We start from the raw sequence: 8,041 nt of genomic DNA, 5'->3' as shown, positions 1-8,041 counted from the left end.
AGAGTTATGATTTGTATATTTATGGTTTTATTTGTTTTATTATTATTGAGATTTGATATTGTATTGCCATTATTGCTATTACTATTTTGCTTAACATTGGCTTAGCAACTTTTAAAAACAGTTTACTGTTAATTTTAACTTTTGCATTGTAATGAATAGGTTGCTAATCATTTTAATACTTACTTCACTTCTATAGCAGAACAGCTGGTCTCAAATCTTCAGCCTTCTTCTGGGTTATTTAGCATTGATAGGGTGAAATCACACTATAATAAACTTGGTGCACTGCACAACTCATTTGCCTTATGGAAGGTTGAAGTAGGGGAGATGGAAAAAAGACTCCTACAGCTGGACTGGTCTAAGGGTCCTGGGTTAGATGGGTTTTCCCCTCGGTTTTTACAAATAGCCCCTTACATCTCATATATTTTTAACCTGTCTGTTGAATCTGGTGTTTTCCCCAATGACGTCAAGAGGGCCAAGACAGTTCTTCTTTAAAAAAAAGGGAAACAGCCACGATCGTGGCAACTACAGACCAGTCTCTATTTTGTGCCTTGGAAAAGAGCACCGATACAAGAGAAGCTAAATAATGTCGTGGAAGTTTCTTGTACAGCGGGAGAGGAATTTGTTGGACGTGAGACAAAATAAAGACAAACTGAATCAAGGTTTGGTCTTCGGTGAATTATAATTGTTTTCTGCAGAGAACAATCAAATGACAAGAACGGTTTTCACAATGTACACATCAGCTGCAGGGTGCCAAACGTCTTGCCACACTAAAACAGTTGTCTCCTAAACATGCCATGTTTGGAAAACAGTCTAATCTTAGTAGAACAATTACTCTTCCCAGACAGACACGTTGGAGCTGTCACGTCTTTCTGAATCTGTCCTTTGTGTGTCAAGTTTCTTTACCGGTCATTCTATCTTAGAAGGAGAAAGACCATCTTGTCTCTCTAGATAGGTCTGTGGTCCTGACCTGGGACCTGGTAGCATAAACATTTCTCCTGAGACAACTGTTTTGTGGCATTTGTCCTTGGGGGAAAATTGCAAAGACAGTCGTCTTCTCCTTCAGGAAGGACACACAAAGAGAGATTCAAAAGTCATGCACCCTGAATAATTAACACATGCATATTATAGGACATATGAAATCATGCTTAAAAGTATTTTTCCCATTACATTAAGCAAGTCAAGGAGCACCGATGCTTGTATCAGAGAGCGAAGCATGAACTGTCCGTCCCAGCCTACGCTAGAGTCCAATCCTTCCCCCACTCACTGGTCGTGGAGGACTTGTTGTGTTTGATGGACTTGTTGTGTTCGGTGTCTCAGGTTCAGGCCGATCCCTCGCTGCTGTAAAGAGAACAAACACATCGGTTTCATTTCACTGAATTCATGTGGAGAAGAAACAATTCACTAAAAGATAAGGAAGTGTAGGTGTTGTGGATTCAAGACTCAGGTTCTTATTGATCTTAACAGCTGCTGAAATGAACTTTTAAGAAAGTTGTCCCATCCGTTCCTCAGCGTGTGGACGGTCTGGCAAAGTGACCTAAACTTACCAGTGACATTGAGACGACATTGAGACGACATTCAAGGAAGTTGCCCCAACTATTATCTGTGAGCACATCACACACATACTATCTTGTGTCCTCAGTCCTTAGTCTGGACACATGAAGTCTGAGTTGTCCTTCTCTGAGGACGTCTTTGTCCCACTGGAATCGTTCTGCATACTGTTCATCCTGAGACTCTGGGGGACTCTCATGTGGTTCTCCTCTGCCTGATCAGGGTCAGAAGGGGGCTGAGAGATGTGTGTGAGTTACATCCTGCATTCAAATCAAACATTACTCTCCAGTCAATGTTTATAGACCGGTATAACTGTTAACCCTTGTGTTGTTTTCCCATCAACAATGAAAAAAAAACGTCTTGGTCACTTTTTTTCAACATTAATATTGCTTTTTCCATTTTGTTTTTGCCACTTTTCAATGTTATGGGTGCTTTTTTCTGTTTATGGTGTTTTTTTTCAAAGTTTTTGATATGTTTAATGTTAATTTAATGTAAAAAGAATTAACTTAAAACGGGTCAATGTGACCCAAGGACAACATGAGGGTCAAGTAGGCTATTAAATGAATTACTTACAGCTAGGTGCAATACACATGTCCAAGCACTGGCTGACAATCTATCATGTCGCCGAAGAGCCCCATCCACTCTGGGTCCACTACACGTGAAGCAGACTCTGTTCAGCTACGGCTCAAATTATGCCGCTCTTCGGTTTGACTTTATCACCCATAATAATAAAAGCTTCCCTTCTGTGAGCTGTTCCTTCTATGGTCTTTTGGTGTGGACATAAATAGGTTAACCCAATCTGTCTCGTCAGGTGACTATTGGCTATTGTCAGAAGCTGTAACAACTGCCGCGTCCTTCAGATGTCCACCCCCAGAACACCAGGTGTCCTCTGACCTCTCTTCCTTCTCAGGACTTTGACACATATCTAATTACATTGAAGGGGCAAAACGCGGCACACAAAATGTTAGGCGAGGTATTAAAAGAACCCATAAAAACATACATCAAGATTATTACAAAACTGAGTGATTTATGGGCTTGCAAAATTGGCTGAGCGTTGTACAAGATGAGCAGATAAAACATCTTTTATTTTATGAGGGGAATAACTAAGAGCCACCACATATTTCAATTAATTAGCTAATTTTGTCACTTATCAGTTATTAAAAGGTCACTTGTTTGAATGCAGTTATTATTTCCATAATCATGATGTGAGACTGATTGCATTCCCTAAACACATGTGTTATCTCAATTGTTTGAAATTGAGATAAAGATGATTTGTTGATAGATTTTGAAGTAAAATGTTATTTCAGAGTTGTTTTTAAAACCCCAAATAAGTCACGGGTCAATTTGACCCGAGGGACACGAGAGGGTCCTAAACGTGAAGACAACCCAAGGGTTCGAAAGACATCTCAGAGCCTGAAATCATTGAAACTAAATTTCCGGAGACATTGACAGTTCTGTGAAATAGTTAGTTTGGAAAAGGCAAAATAAAGGTGCAATTGTAAAAATATAATTACATTTAATAAAATTGTTGCTTACTTAGTGATTACAAATATTTGATAGTAAGTCATATCTTGGTATGGTTAAATATGCGCACTAATGATTGCAATAATACCAATAATAATCTAATTCATGTGATTTACAAAGAAGCAAGTGTAAAGAGTAATTTTTTGCTCTTTTGTCTTGCATTTTCAGCAAAGGTGCCAAAAGCTTGAAAACCTAAGACCAAACCAAGTACCAACCCCACTGTTTCTCTAATATATATGCAAACTAATCTCATCTAGTCATTTCTAATCAACTCCCGACTGATCTCATGGAACAGCATATGTATGACACGCCAATTCATATGAAATTTTTGGCGCGTTATTGACGCACACTTGCTTTTTTTTAAGCATGTTTGTCAACGCAGTTTGGCCGCCATTTACTTATATTACCTTGCGATTGGGTATCAATTGGTGCCATAGCGAGTAGTATGAAAGGATGAAAATCTGCATAGGGAGGTTGGTTGGAGTGGGGGATGTGTCAAATACAGGACTTTCACCCAGAAGACCGGGGATTGTGTCTCGTGTCCTAAACTCAACCGTCACTTTCTTCTTTTCCTAAACCCAACCACCTTCCTTGTGATAACACGTTAAGTGGCGTGTATGTTTACGTCCGCTGTATACAGCATAGACATAAACGCAGATAGGCCAAAATGCATACAGATGACACGCCACTTGGTTTAAGAAAATGAGCTTGCAAAGTTGTGATGTCATGTTGTCACCTCAGCAAAAGCAGGTTTTTTAGGAGTCAAGAAATTACCAAACAAGCATAAGCATGATATAATTTAAGACCATAATGTCAATGTTCATCTACCTTTCATGCATTTGCTGTCTGTCAGATAACACACTTTAACCCTCATGTTGTCCTTGGGTCAAATTGACCTGTTTTCCTATATCAATGTTCTTTTAAATTCCCCCAAAATAACATGATTGATTCCACACAACGCTCTTTGCCAAGTACACATCTCTACTTTCATTAATTTTGGGGCGTCTTATTCAATTTTATAGCATTTGAAAAAAACCTTTTTAGGTGTTTTTGAAATAGTATTGAGTAAAAGTTGACATATTCCAGTCTGTGATTATCCATCAACATCCATTCCTTTAATTTTATTGTAAATAATTCCTAATTTCTGCTTTTCTAACTCAAGCATTGTAATTACCTATAAATGAGGTTAAATGGCTATAAATATGAATTATAGCAAAAATAATTGTAAAACTAAAGTGTGACAAAAGCATCAAAAGTGACGAAATAAGGGACAAAAACGTAAGAAAAAGTTAAAAACATTGAAAACAATCTCACAACATAGTCTTAAATTAAAAAAATGTAATCAATCAATTATCAATCATCAACCATCTTAAAGATAATCATCTTAAGATGTGTCAACACCAACATTTCCTGTTTTAATCCTTAAAAAATGTGTGAATGTTTTAAAAGAACTCAAAAGGTGTTTACTTAGGGTAGGGATTCTCCCAAATATAGAACGAGGAAACGATGCGGCAGGCCTCAGCTGTCACCCTTACCATAACTGGTATGTCAGACTGCTGCAACCTTTGCTTTGTTAGCACGCCAGACTGAATATAAGGGGTCCATGTGGAGGCCTTAGACCAGGTGGTGGAAGACCAGTGAAGTTCCAGCTTGTGGTGAGGTGGTCTACTACTATGCATCAAATCATTTAGATGTAGTTCTCATTTTGCAAGTTAGTTTACAAAATATGTCATGTAAGAATTAATGTATGTATTGTGATGTTTTCAATAGGATTGTGGAGTGCAACATTCTTTTCAAAAGGAGTACGGATAAGGTATGTACAACTTTTATTCTAAAGCTACATTGTGTAAGACTTTCTCCCATCCAGCAGTGAAATAGCAACTGAATATTACTTTCTAGCCCTTCCTAATGGCAGAGTCAATGCTAACGAGAATACTTTGACTTGTTTGTGGAAGTAATTGCACATGAATGAGCACATATTTGTGAAAGAACAAAGTTTTTTGTTGTTGCTAAGAATCAACAAATTATTACACAACGTAGGTTGTATTATTTTGGACAATTAGGACAATGTAGGTTTAAGTATTTGTGTGTTTATTCCGTGACCTTAGGTCCTGCTTTGCATCCAATTAGGATTAAAATGACGACTTGTGCTAATTGTAACAATCAGCCATGTAAAGTCAATTTTATTTATACAACTTAATAATCTAATATCCTAATTTTTTACGGGGGGGGGGGACTTAAGATCTGAGGGTCTGAAAGGCTTTAACTAAGCTAATGGTCCCTTGTAATAATGTAAATTATATTTTGGTATTGATATATTGTTGATGGTTAGTACAACACCAGGCATTTAGGAACTGTTCAATGATAGGAACAGAAACCATTATTCTAAGACTGCTATTGTTTGACTTACTGACTTGTTTGATTTGTAATTTGATAGAAGTACAGTTGTGCTCATAAGTTTACATACCCGGGCAGAATTTATGATTTCTTGGCCATTTTTTTTTAGAGAATATGAACGATAACACAAAAACGTTTCTTTCACTCATGGTTAGTGGTTGGGTGAAGCCATTTATTGTCAAACAATTTAGTTAACTCTTTTTAAATCATAATGACAACAGAAACTACCCAAATGATATACATACCCCAGTTCTTAATACCGTGTATTGCCCCCTTTAACATCAATGACAGCTTAAAGTCTTTTGTGGTAGTTGTGGATGAGGCTTACATTTTCTCAGATGGTAAAGCTGCACATTCTTCTTGGCAAAAAGCCTCCAGTTCCTGTAAATTCTTGGGTTGTCTTGCATGAACGGCACATTTGAGATCTCCCCAGAGTGGCTCAATGATATTGAGGTCAGTAGACTGAGATGGCCGCTCCAGAACCTTCTCTTTATTCTGCTGTAGCCAATGACGGGTCGACTTGGCCTTGTGTTTTAAATCGTTGTCATGTTGGAATGTCCAAGTACGTCCCATGCGCAGCTTCCGGGCTGTTGAGTGCAAATTTTCCTCCAGTATCTTCTGATAACATTCATCTTGCCATCAATTTTGACCAAGTTTCCTGTGCCTTTGTAGCTCACACATTCCCAAAACATTAGCAATCCACCTCTGTGTTTCGCAGTAGTCATGGTGTACCTTTCATCATAGGCCTTGTTGACTCCTCTCCAGATGTAACGTTGATGGTTGTGGCCAAAAACTTCAATTTTGGTTTCATCACGCCAAATGATTTTGTTCCAGAAGTTTTGAGGCCCGAACAATTTTCCTGACAATTTTGGCTTTAAGTTTTGTTGGTCTACATGACCGTGGTTTGGTTTCAACAGAATCCCTCAATTTCCTCTTCTTAGTTAGTTTGAACACTGCTGATTGGCATATATCATATGATATATATCACTTTCCTGTTTTATACAGTTCAATTACCTTTTCCCGCAGATCCTTTGACAATTCTTTTCCTTTCCCAGTGACTCAGAATGCAGAAATGTCAGTGCAGCACTGGATAAAAGATGCAAGGGTCTCTCAGGAGCCCAGAAACTCACTGACCTTTTATACACACACTGATTACAAGCAAACAGATCACAGGTGAGGATGGTTACCTTTAGTAGCCATTCAAACCCGTTTGTGTCAACTTGTGTGCATGTTCTCAGGCCAAAATCACAAGGGTATGTAAACTTTTGATCAGGGTCCTTTGGGTAGTTTCTGTTTCTTGGTCATTATGATTTAAAAAGAGTAAACACAGTTGTTTGACAATAAATGGCTTCACTTCACCCAACCACTAACCATGAGTGAAAGAAAGGTTTTTGTGTTATCATTCATATTCTCTGAAAAATGGCCAAGAAATCATATATTCTGCCAGGGTATGTAAACTTATGAGCACAACTGTATATGGTAATTATTTCATTGAATTCAATAATTGTGGGCTTTCCAGTCATATGGCTAGAAGATGGTTACAATGTCTAAATATGAAATGATATATATAGGATTACTCTTATTTGTAATTACTCCACAGGAGTAAACCGCCACCATGAGTACGGACGCGGAGATGGCCATTTATGGCAAAGCTGCCATTTACCTTCGTAAGCCAGAAAAGGAGAGAATTGAGGCTCAAAGTGCCCCATTTGATGCCAAGAGTGCCTGCTACGTGACCGATGTCAAGGAGCTGTACTTGAAGGCAAAAATCCTCAAGAAAGATGGTGGCAAAGTCACTGTTGAAGTGCTGGACACTAAGGAGGTTAGTATCATGAAGTCACTGTCAACGGGGAATTCAATATGTTTAGTTCTCATTGTGTCTTATGTTCTAATGTCCTGTTGCAGGAGAAGACAGTAAAAGAAAGTGACGTCTATCCAATGAACCCTCCCAAGTATGACAAGATTGAGGACATGGCCATGATGACCCATCTCAATGAAGCCTCTGTGCTGTATAACCTCAAAGAGCGTTATGCAGCATGGATGATCTACGTAAGACAATCTGCCAAATGAGAAAAGAACTATTGTGAATTGTTAAACTTGTAGGGAACATAGCGTTAAGTGTGGAATCTCTTTGATCCGTTTCAGACCTACTCTGGGTTGTTCTGTGCCACTGTGAACCCCTATAAGTGGCTCCCAGTGTACGATGCTGAATGTGTAAGTGCCTATAGAGGCAAGAAGCGTATGGAGGCTCCACCCCACATCTTCTCTGTCTCTGACAACGCTTTTCAGTTCATGCTTACTGGTAAGTCATTACCAAAACAATGTAGAATTTATCAGTATAAAGGGGTTTTCGTTGCAGTAAAACAGTAAATTATTTGATTTTTTATTTACAGATAGGGAGAACCAGTCTATCTTGATCACGTAAGTTTAGTACAATAATGGTGGTTTTCCACTGCGTGGTATCTTCTCGACTCGCCTCGACTCTACTCGCCTCTTTTGGTTTTCCATTATGAAAAAAAGTCCCTGGGACCTGCAACCAGGTACTTTTTTTAGTACTACCTCAGTTGAGGTT

Source organism: Etheostoma spectabile, chromosome 19 (assembly GCF_008692095.1).
Source record: "Etheostoma spectabile isolate EspeVRDwgs_2016 chromosome 19, UIUC_Espe_1.0, whole genome shotgun sequence".
Classification (NCBI taxonomy): Eukaryota; Metazoa; Chordata; class Actinopteri; order Perciformes; family Percidae; genus Etheostoma; species Etheostoma spectabile.
The sequence above is the reverse complement of the archived record's forward strand: the minus strand, read 5'-3'. Positions refer to the sequence as shown.